The sequence below is a fragment of the Mauremys mutica genome, chromosome 11 (assembly GCF_020497125.1).
Source record: "Mauremys mutica isolate MM-2020 ecotype Southern chromosome 11, ASM2049712v1, whole genome shotgun sequence".
Lineage (NCBI taxonomy): Eukaryota > Metazoa > Chordata > Testudines > Geoemydidae > Mauremys > Mauremys mutica.
The window spans coordinates 63,022,391-63,043,818 of NC_059082.1; the positions used below are offsets into that span (position 1 = coordinate 63,022,391).

The 21,428-nt window shown below is 43.5% G+C and overlaps 1 protein-coding gene across 5 annotated transcripts in view; it reads left to right on the top strand.

Moving 5' to 3' along the window:
• Nucleotides 1–1,244: 1,244 nt before the first annotated feature.
• ATF7IP2 (activating transcription factor 7 interacting protein 2) overlaps nt 1,245–21,428 on the top strand; it is a 66,979-nt gene continuing 46,795 nt past the window's right edge. For 3 of the 5 annotated variants that reach the window (XM_044980408.1, XM_044980407.1, XM_044980409.1), the window contains exon 1: nt 1,246–1,392. The gene's annotated coding sequence lies outside the window, so the exon portion shown is untranslated. Of the gene's footprint in view, nt 1,393–10,194; nt 10,386–21,428 lie in introns of those variants that run through there. The other 2 variants (XM_044980405.1, XM_044980406.1) reach the window with 2 other exon arrangements.

Sequence of the window (21,428 nt, forward strand, 5' to 3'; positions counted from 1 at the left end):
TATTTTTTAATGCAGTTATTTTTTGTACATAACTCTACATTTGTAAGTCCAACTTTCATGATAAATACATTGCACTACAGTACTTGTATTAGGTGAATTGAAAAATACTATTTCTTGTGTTTTTTACAGTGCAAATATTTCTAATAAAAATAAAGTGGCCACTTTACACTTTGTATTCTGTATTGTATTTGAAATCAATATATTTGAAAATGTAGAAAACATCCAAAAATATTTAAATAAATGATATTCTATTATTGTTTAATAGTGCCATTAATAACAATTCATTTTTTTAATCTCTTGACAGCCTACAGGGGAGCGGGTGCATGGTTGAATAAAGTGAGATTTTGCAGGGACACAGCAACATTACAACCCCTCAGCACAGGGAGAAGCTTGAACCCTCAGGAAGGAGGGCCCAGGGCCCGCAGCTTGCTCTCTACGAGGCACGCCATAAGCTGCTCTCCCAGGCAAAGGTGCAGGGAGCAGACATGCCAAACTTGTTGAAAAAACCCACAGAAATTGGGCTTGTTTTTGGCTTAATGGGCTTGTGAGTTGCTTGTTGGCTAATTTTTGGTTTGTAGCTTGTTTTTTCTTTGATCGGCCTCCAGCAAGTGGGGGCAAGCAGAGGCTGAGGCACAGGGGCGGCTCCAGGCACCAGCACGCCAAGCGCGTGCCTGGGCCGGCAAGCCCATGGGGGGTGCTCTGCCGGTCGCCGTGAGGGCGGCAGGCAGGCTGCCTTCAGCGGCATGCCTGTGAAGGGTCCACTGGTCCCGCGTCTTTGGCGGGCCTTCCGCAGGTGTGCTGCCGAATCCGTGGGACCGGGGACCTCCCACAGGCAAGCCACCAAAGGCAGCCTGTCTGCCGTGCTTGGGGTGGCTAAATACCTAGAGCCGCCCCTGCCGAGGCAAGCAGGGAAGAGAGTCGGGGTGCACAGTGGCCCCACTACAGTCCCAGGCTGCATGGATGGGGATCAGTCATATAGAGTGTTTGGGGGGGGGTCTTAGAGATTGGCTTGTTTGGAAATGGGATTAGTGTGAAAGTTGGGGTGTTTGTTTACTGCAGGAAAGTTGGCATGGAGCTCCCGCCCTCTCTCTCCACTGAGGTAAGAGCTGAGCTCTAGGGCACCCTCTCTCCCCGCGCTGGCGGGGGGAGTCCCGGCCGGCTGCTACCCGAGCGGGACGAGCTCGGCGCAGGCTCGGAGGCGCTGGGGTCCGCTCCAGGCGGTCGCTAGGCCCTGATTGGCCGGCGGCGCACCCTGACGTGCCCCGCACTGGGTAATCCTGCCCTTCCGTGTGGTCGCGCGCGCTGCGGGGCGGTCAAGTGTTGCTGCGACCGTCCGGTGCAGCGTTGTGCGGCGATTCCGGAGAGCGGCTCATTGCTGCCCCCCCGTCCCCGGTGAGTGCGCCGATCAGGCTGCCCGGAGCGCAGAGCCCGGCCCTGCTCGGGGGCTGCCCCGGGATGGCGCCCGGCCCCTCCCCAGAGAGCGCCCGGCCCAGGCAGCTGCCCTGGGCTTTCCCAGCGTGGGTCACGCAACGGGCCTCGCTCGCCGGCCCTGGGGGAGCTTAAACCTTCTCGGGCGTCTGAACCCCCTTCCCGCTCCTCCCCTTCCCTGCTTCCGGCTGACTCGGGCCCTGCCCCCCGCGGGCAGCCACTGGCCTCCGAGTCCACGGTGCAGCCTTGCTGCGAAGCGTCGTGCCCCGCCCCCAGGGGAGCGGATGCCTGAGGGCACGGGGTGTTTCAAGGGGGCGCCCATCCTGCCCATCCCGTTAGGTGTGTTTAGGGGGAGCACCCCCTCCCCGGCGTGATGCCCAGGCTGCAGCGTGCACATCTCTTCCCCCTGTTTTCCTCCTGCCCTGTGTGCAACTGGAGCTCCCTCCTACCCTGCAAATCATCCCCACTCGAAATTGTGAGAGTGAAATTGTGCAAGGTGACTTGAAGGTACTTGTGATGGGGGGCACCATGCATAAAGTGGTAAATGGATGGCTTGCCACGATAAGAGACACAGGACTTCACAGTTTTCAGAGGTGCAAAGGCCTGAATTTTATTTGCTTCCCCCAAAAGGGAGAGAGTGAGGGGAAGGGATTCCGCTTGTATTTATTTAACATTCAAAATTAAGTGCTTGTCTACACTAGCAAGTTGTACCAGGTACTAGCTATGGCTAAAGCAGTAAAACCCTTCCGAGTCTGGACACAGTTACATTGCTATAAAGGCACTTTATACTGGTGTAGCTATTCCTGTACTGGAACAGGAATAAATGTACAGTTTCAGTCACCTTTGCTCTGGTATAATGGCCTCCACAGCAGAGCTTTTACCAGGCCTCAGGTCCTGTATATCCAGAAAGATTCTCTGAATACAAGAGAGCTAGTGAAATGGTGATGTCACAAGAGTCAAAAAATAAAATTGACAAGGGCAGGGTGCTTTTGTTTTTTGCGACTTTTATAACCTTTTGTTTTGTTTTGTTCTTTGTAAGAACCAACGGAGTAGATGTGGGACTGAACAAATGTTAAGTAAGGTAACAAATAAACTACCTGTATCATTATTATTGAAGACCTCAGTTGGTTGCCTTAGCTAAAGTACAGACTTGAAAATTCTTATGAATTTATACATTTTATTAAACAAAAGCAAATATTATGATACTACTAGAAGTTAGAGAACAGAAAATAAAGATGGTTTAAATAATAGTGTTTATAGGAGAATGAATATAAGAAAATACAGAAATTGTATTGAGAATTGATTTATTAGTTTATTTTATTGGTCTTATCACAATACTTCTTATCACTGGACACAGTGGTAACTTATTGAATCATTTTAACATATTTACAAAAGGGAATGTTATCAACATAAACTCTGACAGGAGCCTATCATTCACACTAATAAAGTTTGGTTGCACTATGTCAACTAAATTCTAAAATTGTAATCAGGAATATAGACTGTTTAATTATTTAAAGTATTATTATTCAGAATTACCTCTTTCAGGTAATAATTTTCATAGACATGCCTTTCTACTCTCTCACTTGGGCACATCACACATGGAACCCAAAGTTGCAGATATTGACAAAAAACGGTCTTTGCTATAGATAAGCACAGACTTACTTTCTGCAAAACATTTAATGTCAGTTAATTGAGCCGTTGCTTAATAAAATAAAGTACATATATGAGCATCTCTACTTACCAGGCAAAAGCGGCATGGAAGTGTATTCCCTAGCTCAAGATGGCGTTTGGCAGTAATTGGTTGTAGAAAGAGAAATCAATTCAGAGTTCTGTAAACATCTTTTTATGCTGTTATTTCTGGATCTCCTTGGCAGACTTCCTCCACGCAGAACTTTGAGAGAAAGGATTAGTCGCATCCAAAATTATGATTCCAATCTTTTTCTGGGGTGTATGGCTCAGAAGTGATGTGACCACAGCAACATCTTGGTGTTTAGCTCAAGACACAATGTCCTGGTGCACTGTTTTGGCATTTGGAAATAGTCTTTATCCATGGGGATTTCTGTTGCTTTTCCATAGTGCCTCCTCCAGAGTCCTGGCTGAAAAAAACATAACTTCTGTCATAGACTCATTCAAGTGTCCAATAATATCCAGTTGTAGTCATTCTGAAAAATCATGGTGTCTTAGGTCACATTTGCTAAAAATTCTGAAAGCCAGATATGATCTCTTCTTTAGATACTGGTCTCAACATTCTCAACCTTATATTCCGATAAATCATTTAATGTCCATTAATAATTAGACATGTTTAAATCCAGAAATTTAATCAAACAATAATGTAACTTTAGCAGAGACTCATACAGCAGTTTTGTATCCTATTTCAAATGACATCATGTTGTGCTAATTAGTATTTTATCTGTCCATAACTGGGTATATTGTTACACACTTCCTCTCAATGATACAAAATTTGTTAACCCATAATGGTTAATATAACTAATATCTACAATTTTTGGTGACTCCAGTTGGTCTCACAGATCTGGATAATAATAGCCATTAACTTCAGCAACAAATTAGTACTGTGGTTATCATAGTGTGTGTTAAAGATTCAGCTTCCTTGCTCTTTAAAGTAACAGGTTAGAAGTTACAATCATCTGCAGGGTTTTCCCGAGGTCCGTCCTTAAAATTGTGGGAAACTAAACTTGATATTCCTGTTTTCTTTTTATCTTTGAAGAACAATATAAAATTTTCATTCTTTTTAGGTCATAAGGAAGCAAGTAAGGTACAAGCCCCATTTTATTTTTTTAATATTTAGCAGGTCACATTCAAATAGTTCTGTGGCATGGAAAACTCTCCTGTACTCCTGTGTCCATCTTAGATCATTGTCTAATGCCAGAGTCCCATTGAATTGAGAGGTTCATTGATTGATATAGATGTTAAACATCCAATAGCACTTTTTATAAGAGGACTGGTGTGCCCTGTTGTCTGAAGACAACATTTCTCCTCCCCAAGATGTACCAGTTGACTAGCTTTCACTACTCCATGTGACTACAATTCAATGCACTTTGTATAGAGCGGTTATCAAACTGTTTCATAATGTAGCTTGCATTTTAATACAGAGATTGTGGAGGACCACCTCTCTTCCTACTTAAGATTATGCCACATTTCTGTGACAAGTGTTCTAATTGCTTACATGGAAAGGTTAAGTTTTTAGGCTTTCTGCTTGTATCCGTTCAGTTTGGAAGCAGGAATGAAGGAAGACGGCTAGTGCAATGTGAACTACTGGTAGTCCATTATTCACAGTTGAGAACCTCTAGTATACAGTTTGTAGATCCTTTACGTTCATTCAGGTTTTTTTAATTAATAGAGCGCGCATTTCTACAAGTTAGTAATGTAAATTCTATGTAAATTTTCTAACTGCCGAACAAATCTATTCAAATTGATAGAAATTGATTGTAACCATTATGGTAGCAGTGATCTTAGAGTTAAAGCAAAGCTTTCATTTTGACAAGAGTGTTTAAACTTTTATTTTGTGGAAATGAAATAAATGTGACAAAAGAGAACATCAAAATTAAAATTCAAATAGTTTAAATTTTCAAACTGGATTGACACAGTTTGAGGTGGTACATACAGAATAATATGTAAACAAACAAACCCCATTTTTTAAAATTTTTGGCTAGGAGTATCTCCTTTTTTAAAATACTTTTTGGAAAAAAAAAGATGATCCTGGGATTTGATTACTCTGCATCTGATAAATACTTTTCTAGTTTTCAATTTCAATTTCACAAGTTACCGATTTTTTTTATTACATCAGTGAAGACAACTTGCTCTCTAATGCAAAACCTTAATGGTAGCCCCCCGGGACACAGACTCAGCAGTAAGGCCGCACCCAACCCTGACACAGCGCAAGGACTGGGCCTATTCCAGAAACACCCCAGAGCCATGGCCCTCTGTGCCAGGTACACCAGGTGCGGGCAGGCAGGCTCAGCAAGGCGGGATCCAAGTGTGGGGAGAATCCAGGTGTGGGTTGAGAGGGTTCTGTGTGGGGCAATCTGGGTGCGGGTGACTCAGTGGAGAATCTGAGTGCGGGGGGGGGGGGCGGGATGTGGATGCACAGGGGCTTGTGGGGGGTGGGGGGTCTGAGAGCAACGGGAATGGGACTCTGCAGGGGGTCCAGGTGAAGGTGGTTGGGACTCAACAGGGAGGTCTGAGTGTGGGGGAAATAGAGCTCAGCAGCGGGGTCTGGGGAGCTCAGTGGGGGGAGCCAGATGCTGGGGGAGTAGGGCTCAGTGGGGTTCGGATCCAGGTTCAGCTGGTTGGGGCTTGGTAGGGTGGGGATCCGGGTGTGGGTGGCTTGTTGGGGTGGTCCAGGTGCAGGGTGAATGGGGCTCGTCGTGGGGGAGGGGTTCTGGGTGTGGGGTTGGTGAGGCTTGGCAGGAGGGTCTGGGTATGAAAGTCTGGATGCACGGGGGTTGGACAGATGAGGGAGCAGCTCTCTGTACATTGATCCCTCCCTCTGCAGCTGAGGAGTGATGGGTGTAGAAATCACTGGGTGAGTGTGTGTCTGTGGGGGAGTTTGGGGGAGAAATCTGGGGGTGGTTTGACCCAGCTCTGGATGCTGTGCAGGGGAGGAGGAAGTCCCATCCTCCCTAGTCGAGCCAGGACTAGCAGCTGAGCCCAAATCAGAGTAGGAGGCACCAGCCAGGTCTTCCCCAGTCCCATCCCCACCCTACAGTGATTTACTTCTCTGCCGGCTGCCCTGGGCACCCAAAACATACTACTGGGGAGGGTCGCATGGCCGCTTTTGAGGGGGACATAAATTCTGTGCATGTGCAGTGGTGCAGAATTCTCCCAGGAGTGATTTAATGTTAAAGGTAGCACCTAAGATTAGAGGAGATTTTTGCTTTTGACAGTACTTTATGTATACTTAGTTTCAGTGATTTCCCTCCCCATCCCCATAGATCAGTGCTTCTCAAAGCCAGTCCGCTGCTTGTTAAGGGAAAGTCCCTGGCTGTCTGGGCTGGTTTGTTTACCTGCCGTGTCCGCAGGTTTGGCTGATCGTGGCTTCCACTGGGTTAGTTGTAGTTTGCCGCTACAGGCCAATGGGGGCTGTGGGAAGGGCGGCCAACACATCCCTTGGCCCACGCCGCTTCCTGCAGCCCCCATTGCCCTGGAGTGGCGAACTGTGGCCAGTGGGAACCGCGATCGGCTGAATCTGTGGACGCGGCAGGTAAACAAACTGGCCCAGACTGCCAGGGGCTTTCCATGAACAAGCGGTAGCATGACTTGAGAAGCACTGCCATAGATAGTTGGTTAGTTAACAGATGTGTCAACACGCATGCATAGGATTTCCACAGAACAAGGGTGTGAGGAAATTAAAAATGTGGTTTTCAAATGACTAAAATTGACAGTAGGGGCTCAGCAGCAGGTGTAGCACTTGAAGTTGATTAGACTACAATTTGGAATGTTAGATAACAAAACCTCTCATGTAAGCCTATTCCAAAAGAGCCTGTGCAGTGTTTTAATAATTGCCATGCAATCACCATAACAAATATTTTGTAAGAATGGTGTACATTGGTTTCCATTCTTAAAAATACTTTGCATTCCTGTAGTGCCTTTCATCTCCCCGATCTCTGTACTTTACAAACTCTTCTGAAGTGAGTAGATCTTATTATTCCATATCCTAACAGATGGAGAAACTGACTGTAAGGATAGTTATGAAATTAAAGTTAGCTTAAATTTGGTTAAGAAAATGTCTGCCTATTGTTTGGGCCTTTTCCTTACAAGCCACAATCAGCGAGTAAAAGAAAGCCGAGAGAGTAACAAGTAGTATTACTTGCAGTGTGGGAAGGATGTTGGTTCAAAAAGTAACTAGTAAAATAAAGAGCTGCAGTAACCAGACATATAAAAACTGTCTTAAAAGAAACAAGCGCAAACTTTCCTACTGTTCTGTTGGTCAGCAAGAAGGAGGGGAAGAGATAGGGAGGAAAGGCCTTGGGAAGAAAGGAGGTTGTAAATTTTACCTAGATTAAGATTAGAAATAAAGGTTAATTGTCTCACATTGGTTCTTAGTTGAAGCCAGTAATTGGCAATGACATCATTTGTTAAAGGGTATAAAAAGTAAATTCTTAAAGGGTTCATTGCTAATACCTACTTGACAGGGAGCCAGTCAATATGGATCTAAGCAGCCCTGGATTTAAGCTGTTTAAGTATCTTGATCAAAGGCTTATAAACGTTTTATTACTGTTTGGATGTAGTAAATTGCTTATTATTTAGGCTTTTGGGGCATGTTTAGAGTAATTGGATTTAACAAAGGAATTTATGGTTACATAAGTTTTTGGTGGTTTCCCATATTAATATCAATTTCAAGTAGGGCTTTGATTAATCACAGGTAACTCACACGATTAAATAAAAAAAAATTAATCATGATTAATCGCAGTTTTAATCGCACTGTTAAACAAGAAACTACCTATTGAAATTTATTAAATATTTTGGATGTTTTTCTACATTTTCATATATATCTTGTATTCTGTGTTGTAATTGAAATCAGTGTATATTTTGATTACAAATATTTGCACTGTAAAAATGATAAAATAAATAGTATTTTTCAATTCCTCATACAAGTACAATAGTGCAACCTGTTTGTCCTGAAAGTGCAACTTACAAATGTAGATTTTTGTTGTTGTTACATAACTGCACTAAAAAACACAACAATGTAAAACTTCAGTCCTACTTCTTGTTCAGCTAAGACAAATAAGTTAGTTTACATTAACAGGAGATAATGCTGCCTGCTTCTTATAAAGAATGTCACCAGAAAGTGAGAACAGGCATTTGCATGGCACTTTTATAGCGAGCATTGCAAGGTATTTACATGCCAGATATGCTAAACATTTGTATGCCCTTTCATGCTTCGGCCACCATTCCAACGGACATGCTTCCATGCTGATGACGCTCGTTTAAAAAAAAATGCGCTAATTAAATTTGTAACTGAACTCCTTGGGGGAAAATTGTATGTCATCTGCTCTGTTTCACCCACATTCTGCCATATATTTCATGTTATAGCAGTTATATTTTCTTTTCTGAAAACTTGTGCAAAGTTGGCACTTTTGTATTAACACTAAACACTAATACTTTTTTGTTTGGCATCCATGCCCCATACTGACCAAACCACTTTTATCTAAGTGTTGTTTTTTTTTTAAAGACACTTACTGAAAATGATGACCCAGCACACGTTGTTCATTTTAAGAACATTTTCACTGCAGATTTCATAAAACACAAAGAAGGTACCAATGTGAGATTTCTAAAGATAGCTACAGCACTCTATCCAAGATTTACAAATCTGAAGTGCCTTCCAAAATCTGAGAGGGAAGAGGTTGGGAACATGCTTTCAGAAGTTTTAAAAGAGCAACACTGTTGCGGAAACTATAGAACCTGCCCCACCAAAAAAGAAAATCAACCTTCTGCTGGTGGCATCTGACTCAGATAATGAAAATGAACGTGCATTGGTCCGCACTGCTTTGGATGGTTTTCAAGGAGAACCTGTCATCAACATGGACACATGTCCCCTGGAATGGTGGTTGAAGCATGCTTATCTGGCACGTAACTATCTTGCGACGCCGGCTACAACAGTGTCATGAGAACACCTGTTCTCACTTTTAGGTGACATTGTAAAGAAGAAGGAGGCAGCATTATCTCCTGTAAATGTAAACAAACTTGTTTGTCTGAGCGATTGGCTGAACAAGGAATAGGACTGAGTGGACTTGCAAGCTCTAAAATTTTACATTTTTATATTTTTGAATGCAGTATTTTTGTACATAATTCTATATTTGTAAGTTCAACTTCCATGATAAAGAGATTGCATTACAGTACTTAGGTGAATGGAAAAATACTATTTCTTTTGTCTTTTTACAGTGCAAACACTTGTAATCAAAAATAAAAAGTGAGCACTGTACACTTTGTATTCTGTGTTGTAATTGAAATCCATATATTTGAAAAAGTAGAAAACATCCAAAATATTTAAATAAATGGTATTCTATTATTAACAGTGCGATTAATCATGATTAATTTTTTTAATTGCTTGACAGTCCTAATTTCAAATATTAATAATTCCAACATGGACGCATTAGGTTAAGTCACTAATGTAGACTTCCAAGTCTAAGTAGCAAGTAATTGGCAGACTAGGAAATAGAAGCCACATTATCTGACTCCTTCAAGGTGGTACATTCTCTTTAGATCTGTGTTTGTGTGACCTGCTGAATTGATGTGAGAAAGCCATGAGAAAATACAGCACTCTCTCTCGATGAGTCATAGTACACCTTCAGTTTTTCTATTCTTATATCACAATCAAATGGCTGGAAGTTGAAGCTAGACAAATTCAGACTGGAAATCAGTCATAAATTATTGACAGTGAGCGTGATACCAGGGAAACTCCATTTTAAAATCCCTAGATCACTGGTTTCCATTTTAAATCAGCAAGAGTCATTCCATCTGTAGATGGAAGCTGCAGGTTACAGAGCACTACATATAGAATTGGCAAGAAAACCAAATTGGTGAGGAAAAGGTGTGAAACAACCAGTTATTTAGTAGATCATGCCACTGTGAGGTAAACAGTGGCAGGCTAAAAATAGAACTGACAGCACAATAAGGTAAACAAGTAGGATGATATCATGTGTCTAAAAATAGAATTGAGAAATGGTATAAAGGTCAGTGTGTCAGTTGATAGCTGACAGTTAAGAAGAGAACACTCTCCGAAAAACAGCAGCAGAGGGAGTCTTGACCTGTCACAGGAGTTGAGCAGAGAGCTGAGAAGATAGAACTGCTGCCATCAATGTCCTGTGGAGACTGATCACCTGCACAGAACATTGCCAACTCAGCTTCATCACTAATTGGAGAGTGCAGTAGCACAGAGAGAGAGAGAGAGAGAGAGAGAGCACAGGAGAGACATTGCAGCATAGTCAGTAAATGGAGTAAGTCTGTCAGATGAAGTTCAAGTGATAGTTATAGTATAATGTTAGTGTGTGTTTGAGGGCATTAATAAAGTTGTATGAATGTGTGTTAATTGTGGAAGGAATTTACATATATAAGACTTAAAGAACATATAAGAACTGCTGTCAGTGACCTGTGAAAGACTGGCTATCTGAAGTGAGGTGCAGCTACCTAGGATAATCTCAAATGTATACTATTGCGACTTGGGGTGCTCTTTAATTTATTGTAAGGGATTTGTTTTTTGGTTGTTATTGTGTCAGGGATTGTTGTTTGCACCAATAAAAAGGTGCCATGTTGTGGAAGGAATACTGTTTGTGTCAGTCGTTTATCGGAAAGTTATATCCATATCTTCCAAGTACTTCCTTAGCCACCCTGGAGACCCATACATAATGAGAACAGATTTAGTTATATTCTAGGGGAATCCTACATCCATTTTCAGGGTAACAAGGGTAATTAACCATTGGAACAGTTTACCAAGAGTGGTGGTTGATTCTCCATCGCTGACCATTTTTAAATAAATATTGAATGCTTTTTTAAAAAAACTGCTCTAGGAATTATTTCTGGAAAGTTCTCTGGCCAGTGTTATACAGGAGGTCAGACTAGGTGATCTTTGGAATCTATGGATCTTAAGTTTCAAGGAAGAATAAACTTGCTGTCTAATATGTTGAAAAATGACTGTTTTTATTCTAGCAATGATCTAGATTTGCTTATAGGTATAACCTGTTTATAGTACATCATGAATTAAAATGGCATGAGCTAGAATAATATTTCCTTCCTCTCCCCCACATTCCTCTTATGAGATTACTTTTGTCACAGCAAAATGTGGAAGAATGTCTTCAGGATAATGCGATACAATTTCTTACTCTGGGATTTTCAGAGTAGCCTATGGGCTTTAGGTGCCAAAACCCCATTGAAATTAAGTGGGAGTTGAGCACCTCATTCCATTAGGGTTTGTAACCAGTTGTCACCTAACACAGTCTATGGCCACCCACCTGGCTAATATGCATTAACTTTAGAAAACTGCCTGTCTACTTCGCAAATGTCCTAGGTTGTCACGTGGTTGTTGGCTTGTAACTTGGTCATCACACTTAGTTTGAGGCGTAAATGATGCTCCTAGTTCTGCCTACATAACCAGATAGACAAGTTGACTTTCCTATTAGTCCTCTTGGGTAAGACATCCGGAATGTATTGCCCCACTTACTGCTGCTCTGGGCATATCTGCCAAACATGCTACCTCTCTTTTCTGTAAAGCATTACAGGATAGTTGTCCAGATTTTCGTAAGGTTGGTGTGACATTCTATACCTTGGGGGAGCATGCTGTAATCCCCATATTCCTCATTTTCATGTAATTGTGATCTTGTGTATAAAGCATGCCTTGTAAGGTATCGGGGAAAGGTTATGATCTGTTGAAAGTCATTTCTCTACCCATATAGGTATATCATTAATGCATATGAAGTTATGAGAATTGTGTAGTATGGTTGGTTGTCACTAAAACGTGCTGTAAGTTGTGGGAATCAGCCAGATATTAGCTCCCCAGAGGCAACAGCAAGAAAAGTAACTAATGCCTGGGTGGGGTGTCAAACAACCTATCAACAGCCATTGTCCAGCAAGGGAGCTACAATGCAATGACTCACCTGGGGAATTGCTCAACCTTGCTCGGAGAGATTCAGTAATGCTCACCTGACTCTAAAGGGGTCGGGGGGGGGAGGAGCCAAGAGAGAGGAAAATACATGATAAAAGGAAGAGACTTTTGCCATGCTCTTCCTCTCTCTTCCACCTACACCTACAGACACGACACCAAGCAACTGAAGCGCTGATCAAAGGGGAGAGCCTGGCTGAAGAGCAACCAGCCAGCCTGTGGTGAGAAGCATCTTACGTTTATAAGGGCATTGAAAGTGTTAAGATCAGCTTAGAATGCATTTTGCTTTTATTTCATTTGACCATATCTGACATGTTATTTTTTGACTTATAATCACTTAAAATCTATCTTTGTTGTTAATAAATTTATTTGTTTATTCTACCTGAAGCCGTGCATTTGGTTTGAAGTATGTCAGTGGCTCCCCTTGGGATAACAAGCCTGGAACATATCAATTTCTTTGTTAAATTGACGAACTTATATAAGTTTGCAGCGTCCAGAGGGCATGACTGGATGCTACAAGATGGAGGTTCCTAGGGTTTGTCTGGGACTGGAGATATTGGCTAGCATCATTTGGTTGCAAGTAGTTAGGAGCAGTTTACATTCCAGATGCTGTGCATGAATGGCCCAAGAGTGGGGGTTCTCACAGCAGAGCAGGGTAAGGCTGGCTCCCAGAGTTGTGGATTGGAGTGACATGGCAGATCACCGGTCCAGATAACACCAGAGAGAACGTCACAGTTGGATGCAAGGAATAGACCGCTTCTGAGACTTCTGTGTCTTTTGGTATAAGAATGCAATAAAAATCTATGTTGCATGTACTAAAAAGACTTCCATTGATGTTTGTTCCTCAAGGGCATTCTCCACAACTTGGGTTGAGAAACGGATGCCCAACTTCTATGAAATTATAAAGGCAGCCCTTTGGACATTCTTATATATCATTTTACATTGTTACAGATTTGACAAGGATTTCAGTTTTGGCCAGCCAGTCCTCTGTATTGTGCTTCATTAATACTAGCCTTTCGGGGCGTACCAGTTCTTTGTATGTTGGGGTTTTCAATGCTGAGTACTGTTGGGGTTTTCAATGTCAGGACTGGTTCAGAGAATGGCATAGTAAAATCTTCTTAATGCACTTTGACTGGAAAACCCTAGAAAACAAACATGTTTGTTTACTTCCTTGTTCTCAAAATTCAGTAATTTGGCAATCAGGCACAATTTAATTTTGATATTTTGTAATATACAAGTAAATTTAAGCACATTATTTTGAAGATAGTAAACTGTTAATAGTTTGAGACCTCACACAGACTTCCACTGAATATTAGAGAAATGAAGGGAAAAGTTAATTTATGTGCAAATTATAAATGTGTATATTAACACTATACAGATAAAATTCTACTGTAGGTTTTTTACCTACTATTTTGTTGGCAGTCTTTTGATAACATCCCATTCTGTATTTTCTGAATTGGGATGATTTGTATTTTACTTTTTAAAGAGCTACTATGGTTAGCAACAATACCAGACCCAAGCCCAGATAAAAGATGAGAGTTCTGCATCTGGGTTAGCTACCCACTCATGTAAAATCTTACTGCACCAGAAACAGTTCAGTTAAACCAAAAGTTGAGGGGAGTAGCTTCAGATAGAGCTCAAAACCCAAGCAGTCAGATCTCAATGAAAGCTAGATCTTGAGACATCAAATCCTGAAGACCAAGTCTGTAACAAGAATAGGGACGGAGAATATATGTACTTTGCATAGTATAGGAAAGTTGGCACATGTTATGTGAGAATTGAAAACATATCATCTGATACTTTGCATCCGTGAGATGAAAAGGTCAGAGTAGCAAGATGGTGTCTGATGGCTCTACAATCTTATTAATGAGGAGGAATGCACAAAATAGGTATAGGAATTATTCTGAATAACATTACAGTGAAGACCGTGTTGACTTGGGAGCCAGTGAATGACCGAATAGTACCAGCCAGCTGCAAATAAGACCTTTCAAATATACAATAATCTTTGTCTATGCATCAACAAACACAGTAGATGACACTGAAAAGGATACTTGCTGCACCTGCTCATAGAATGTTTTGGATGACATGCCTAACCGTGACATCAAATTAATGATTTGTGACTTCAGTGCACAAATTGGCAGACTGGGAAAGAGTGATAGGCTCAGCAGCGGAAGGCATCTGAACTGATAATGACAACCAGCTCATGAATCTCTGTGGTACAAACACTCTAAAGATAAGAAACAGTTTCTTCCAGCAAGAGGTTTTACAGTCTTACAAGGACATCACCAGTGAATGCAACTGGGTGTATATCTAAGAGATGGAATCTTTTTTGTGGGGTGTCACAGTCATCAAAGAAGCAATGTTAGCTCAGATCATTATCTTTTAGTGTTATAGCTGTAGATAATTTCAGAATTGAAGAAATGCAGATCAGATTGCATTTAGCAACTGTTCCATTGTTTTACATGACCAGGCTGATAAAAGTGTGGAAGACAGAGGGCCAAACTGGAAGAAAAATTTATGGAGATAGCAGAGGAAGTAGTGGTCCTCTGAAGAGTGCTTGGATTACATCTGAACATAGGCAGTGATCGATGAACGGGCAGCACTGAAGGTAAAAAAGGAACAGTGCAAGATGTGGGCAGAAGTGTTAGAGGCATATGCAGTATATGGAGAAAAAGACAAAGAAGAGATGCAGGCAAGATAAACATGGTTCTTCTTTGAGTGGTTGTTCATGTCCATTCCAACCAGGTGTGTGCGCGCCGCGTGCACGCCAGCTGGAAGATTTTTCCCTTAGCAGCGTCTGTAGGGTCGGCTTGGGCGCTCCCGGGAGTGGCGCCTTCATGGCGCCCAATATAGGGCCCTGCTGATGTCCACCCCCTCAGTTCTTTCTTACCGCCGGTGACGGTTAGCTGGAACTTCACTCGCTCCTCTAGCAACACTTTAGCAGTGTCTGATAGCATACCATGTATATAGTTTCTCAGTTAGTTAATAGTTGTTCTTTATAGTTGGACTGCTCCATGAGGTCCAGCAGACCATACAGGACCTCCCTTTCAAGGGGTCCTCCCTCTTCTCTGGAAAAAACTGATAAGAGACTTCACAGTTTGAAGGACTCTAGGACTACTCTGTGCTCTCTAGGGCTCTACACATCGGCTACCCAGCACAGGTATTTTAGGCCTCAGTCTGCCCCACAGCCTTACCGGCCACAGAACCGCCAGGATGCTCCACATAGGCGGAGCAGGAGTAGTAGGAGGAGACATCCCTTCTCGGGGCAAAACTCTGGCCAGCCCAAGCCTCCATCCGGGCCTTGGCCACCCTTTTGAAGGTGTGGTCAAGGATGGCTCACCAGTACGGACTTTCAATCCTTCCCCTCTTACCTTCTCGTCTTGTCTATCTCCTTTCTACCGTGCCTGGTCCTGAATTACTTTGGACCGCTGGGTGCTCCACACGGTAGAGAGGGGATATTCCATCCAATTCTGTGCTCCCTTCCCTGCCCCCCAGCCCCCTTCCCCGTCCATCTTCAGGGACCCCTCTCATGAGCAACTTCTAATTCAAGAAGTGCAGTCCCTTCTCTCAGTGGGGGCAGTGGAGGAAGTTCCTCAGGAGCTAAGGGGCAAAGGGTTCTACTCCCGGTATTTCCTAATACCGAAGGTCAAGGGGGACCTCAGACCCATCCTGGACCTGCGGCTGCTCAACAAGTTTGTAAAGAGACTCAAGTTCCTCATGGTCTCGCTAACTTCTGTTATTCCCCTCACTGGATCCAGGAGACTGGTACGCCGCCCTCGACTTGAAGGATGCATATTTCCACATTGCAATAGTCCCACATCACAGACGCTACCTCAAATTTGTGCTGAGCAGTGGCCACTATTAGTTTGCCATCCTCCCTTTCAGACTGTCAGCAGCTCCTCGAGTGTTCACCAAATGCATGGCAGTCGTCGCGGCGTTTCTGCGCAAGCGCCAGATACAGGTTTTCCCTTACTTTGACGACTGGCTGATCAAGGGCCACTCCAGAGCCCAAGTGGAGGATCAGGTCGACTTCATAAGAAGGATCTTCCTCAAGCTAGGTCATCTCCTCAACGAGGCCAAATCCACTCTGTCTCTGGTGCAGAGGATAGGGTTCATAGGAACAGTCCTAGACTCGACTCAAGCCAGGGGCGAACCTCCCAGAAACCAGGTTTCACTCAATGAGAGACGTTATACAGGGCATCAGTTCCCCACTACCATAGCAAGGAACTGCCTGAAGCTGCTGGGGCACATGGCTGCGTGCACCTATGTGGTACAGCACGCCAGACTCAGACTTCGCCCACTCCAGTCTTGCCTGGTGTCGGTTTATCGGACAGCCTGGGACGCTCTGGACAGCATCATAACCCTGCCCCACCCGGTGTTGAACTCCCTTCTGTGGTGGCTCAACCCACAAGTAGTTTGTGTGTGAGTGCCTTTTGCCAGCCATCATCTATCTCTCTCATTGGTGACAGATGCCTTGGATCTGGGCTGGGGAGCTCATCTAGGAGACCTCAGGACTCAAGGCCTCTGGTCTCAGGCAGACCTTGCTCTGCATATCAATGTCAGAGAGCTGAGAGCGGTGTGCCTGGCATACCAGGCTTTCAAAACCCACATAGGAGGCAGGTGCGTTTCAGTCCTCATGGACAACACCTTGGCGATGTTCTATATCACCAAATAGGGGGGGTGCACGCTCCTCTCCCCTGTGCCGGGAAGCCCTCGTGCTGTGGGACTTCTGCGTAGAGTACTCGATACACCTGCAGGTGTCATACCTCCCAGGAGTGCAGAAGGAGCTGACGGACAGTTTCAGTCGGACCTTTCATGGCCACGAGTGGTCCCTCTGGCCAGACATAGCGAGCTCAATCTTCCATCTCTGGGCCTCTTCACAGATAGACCTGTTCTCCACTCGCAGCAACAGGAAATTGTCAACTGTTCTTCTCCTTCATGAATCACAGCCCGGGGTCCGTCGCGGATGTCTTCCTTCTCCTGTGTGTGTGTGTGTGGGGGCGGGGGGGGTGCCTGCTCTACACATTCGTACCAATACTGCTGGTCCACGAGGTGCATTTCAAGATCTGCAGGGACTCGGCCCGAATCATACTGATAGCGCCGGTGTGGCCGCACCAGCATTGGTTCATGTCTCTCCTGGAAATGTCCGTGGCAGCACCACTCACCCTACCGTTGGTTCCAGACCTGATCATGCCAGGACCATGGCTGACTCAGGCACCCGAACCTAGAGTCACTCCACCTCACGGCCTGGATGCTCCATGGCTAAACACCGTGGAGCTGTCCTGCTCCAATCAAGTCAGGCAAGTCCTCCTTGGCAGTAGGAAGCCCTCCATCAGGGCAACGTACCTTGCCAAGTGGAAAAGGTTCTCCATCTGGTAAGGACAAGGTCCAGCTCAGACCTCACCCAGCCTTTCTCCCTAAGGTTGTCTCAAATTCCACATGAGCCAGGACATCTTCCTCCCAGTGTTTTACCCCAAGCCACACTCCTGCGATAGGGGTCGCAGGCTTTACTCGCTGGATGTACGTAGGGCACGAGCCTTCTACATAGAGAGGACTAAGCTTTTCTGGAAGTCCATCCAACTTTTCGTGGCCGTGGCAGACAGAATGAATGGCCTCCCTGTCTTTTCTCAATGGATCTCGTCTTGGATTACATCCTGCATTCGGGAGTGTTACTGCCTGGCAAAGGTGCCCGCTCCGTCAATTACCACTCACTCCACCAGGGCCCAAGCCTCCTCTGAGGCATTCCTGGCACAGATTCCCTACTCAAGAAATCTGCAGGGTGGCTATGTGGTCCTCGATACATACGTTCACAATGCACTATGCAATTACACAACAGGCCAGAGACAATGCGGCCTTTGGACGAGCTGTGCTCCAATCAGTGCATGACTCCGACCCCACCTCCTGAGCTTTGGCTTGTTAGTCACCTGGTTGAAATGGACATGAACAATCACTTGAAGAAGAAAAACGATTACTCACTTTCTCGTAATTGTTCTTCAAGATTTGTTGTTTATGTCCATTCCAATTGCCACCTTCCTACCCCTCTGTCGGAGTAGCTGGCAAGAAGGAACTGAGGGGGGTGGAGTGTTGGCAGGGCCCTATATTGGGCTCCATGAAGGCACCACTTCCACGGGGCGCACAGGTCGACCCTACGGACACTGCTAAGGGGAAATCTTCTGGCTGGCCTGCACGCAGTGTGCACACACCTGGTTGGAATGGACATGAACAGCACGTCTCGAAGAACAACAGTTACAAGAAGGTGAGTAACCATTTTTTTTCAGGAGAAGCTGCCAGAGTCAGGGGAAGCAGCACAGAAGTGGGGAGACTTCAAGCAGCTCTACAGAATAATGAAAGACCTCTCCAGAAAAATCAGACCATCGTAGGTGTTGCCCATGAGAAATTCTGAGGCAGATGCTGAAAATGCATGAAGAACAAGCCAGACTCTGGAAAGAACATTTTAAACTGTTCAGAGCTAATGATCATGCACAGATTTGAAGGAAATGCCAATTCTAAGTTAGAAATAGAAGAGGAACCAATAACACCTGATGAAATTAAAGCAGCCATCAAAGGCTTCAAACAAGGAGAAGCTACTGGGGTTGACAGAATTCAAGCAGAGATATTAAAGGCAGAAGGTGAAGTTTTGATAGAGTAGTCAACAAAACTCTAACAAAATATGGGTGAAAGAACAAGTGGTACAACATTGGAAAGATGGCATCATTGTGGCATTGCCAAAAAAGAAGGTGGTCTTCGTGCACAAACTGGAGAGGTGTTGTACTGCTATCTCAATCCTGGGCAAAGTATTGGCTACTGTTATGCTGAATAGAATGAAGAAGCAGTGGATTGAATATTATGAGAACTACAGGCTTGGTTCTATGTAGGAGATCCAATTTGGAATACATATTGGCTCTTTAACATATCATAAAAAAAAACTACTGTTTGGCAAAAACCCATCTTAATCAACTTCATCAATTTTAGGAAAACATTTGATAGTGTCCACAGAGAGACCATGTCGAATTTTGCTAGAAGCTATGGGATACTGCACAAGCTTATCGACATAATAAGCAGTTAATATGATGGAAGTAGATGCACAGTAAGATTGGATACAGGCCTGGGTAAGTGGTTTGACATTGTGACTGCAGTTAGACAAGGCTGTGCGTTATCACCAGTCCTCTTTGTATTAGAAATAGAGTTGGTGATGAAGTGGGGAACAAGTGATAGTGGATGGTATAAAGTGGGCTAGTGGAGATGAAGTAAATGACCTTGACTTTGCTGAAGGCTTTGCTTTACCAAGTATGACGTAGAAGGGAATGTCTGCCCTTACATCAGAGGCAGAACAGGAAACAGCAAAAATTGGACTGACAGGATATGCAGAGAAAACCACAATTAAGATAAGAAACTGGACAACAGATGCAAAGGGGTACATGCATGGAAAAGAAATCACAAAGATAGCAGAGTTCTTCTTTCTGTGGGTGTGGTGGCATTTGAAGGTGGCTGCAATAAAGATATTCATACAAGATTAAGAAAAGCAAATACCACTTTTGGAAGGATGAACAACATCTGGTCAAACAGAGGTTTCCACACCAAACTAAAGGTCAGATTACACCATGTAATATCCCTGAGCATGCTACTGTACAGAGTGGACACTTTGCCGATGACCATGGCTAACAAAAAAAAAGAGATTGGAGGCTGTCCATCACAAATGGCTGAGAAAGATACAACACATTTTCTGGAAAGACAACAAAATAACATGAGAGTAAGGAAGCTGACAGAGCAGGACATGTTGGAGAATATTATTAAAGAAAGCAGACTCAGGTGCTCAGGACATGAACACTGTATGGAGGATGGGAGACATGCTAAGCAATAATTGAATTGGGCACTCAAGGAAAGAAAAAGAGAGCAAGGAAGGCCAAAAAAAATATGGCAGAAGACCACCACAGAAGCTATTAATGAGCTGGCATCACCTGGGAAGCAATACCATACGTAGTGAGTGACCATAATCAGTGAAGGAACTGGACTGCCTGTTGCAAGAGAAATTGATTTGACAATACCACAGCCATTTTGTGCACTCAGCCACCACTAACTGGAAGTGAGAACACCGCGTAGGTAGAAATAACTTGATGTTTATATAAGCATATGAAATAGCTGCAGTTTTTCTGGTAAGGATGGAAAGTAAAATTGAAAGAATCATGAGAATGGGTGGAAGCGTGGATGGCTGATCTTGGAGCTGGGTGTTCCTGATTCTGAGTTTTTACTGATTTTATGATTAGGAGTTGCTTGCTGGTGTTAGGAAAATTGTTAGCAAGGAGTTACTATGAGTTATTAGCTTTGTTTTGAGCAACCTATGAAAAGATTAATCAGAGTGGGTAATTTTGGAGAAGTTTGGAGAGCTTGTCTATGAGCTAGGAGGCTGACATCCAACTCCTCAGCAGCTAGGAAGAAGGCTGGCCACCAAAAACCTGCCACTGACCATTCAATAACATCTCGGACTTTGGGTGACTATATCTAGGTTGTTCTAGACCATTGCTATTTTAGGTGTGTGCTTTACACTCAATAAAAAAGATTTTTGGGTGAAAGCACTCTTGTTTGTACCAATCATTTACCAGACAGAAGAGCTGTGTCCCCATTGATTTATTTCCTGAATCCACCTGGAGATAGGAAAATGTAAGGTGCCGTAGTTTCGTATTAAGAAAACCTGGGGTACCATGCCCAATGTGTGAGCAGCACAGAGGAACTAAGATCTTAGGCAGGGGTCGGCAACCTTTCAGAAGTGGTGTGCCGAGTCTTCATTTATTCACTCTAATTTAAATTTCGCGTGCCAGTAATACATTTTAATGTTTTTAGAAGGTCTCTTTCTATAAGTCTATAATATATAACTAAACTATTATTGTATGTAAAGTAGATAAGTTTTTTCAAATGTTTAAGAAGCTTCATTTAAAATTAAACTAAAATGCAGAGCCCCCCGGACCAGTGGCCAGGTCCCAGGCAGTGTGAGTGCCACTGAAAATCAGCTCGTGTGCCGCCTTTGGCACACGTGTCATAGGTTGCCTACCGCTGATCTAAGGTAAGGCTGTAGTGGTTTGATTTAACAGTATTATTAGAACCTCAAGAGCTGTCTCAATAAGCCAGGCAACTAATAACTGGTATTGTAGGGTCAGCGATACCCCTTTATATACTATTTGGGTTTTGCTAATTTTACTTTTAAGTTGCTGAGGGTTTTGTTTATTGATAAGATGTTAGGTAATCAGAATTAATTAGTTTATTAATGAAAGTTAGATTAGCAAAATTAATAAATTACCCATCTGGAGTACAATCTTGCAGTGATTATATCTTCACTCCATTCCAAATTTTGAGCTCAGTTTTGCTCATATTTATATTACCTTTACACATG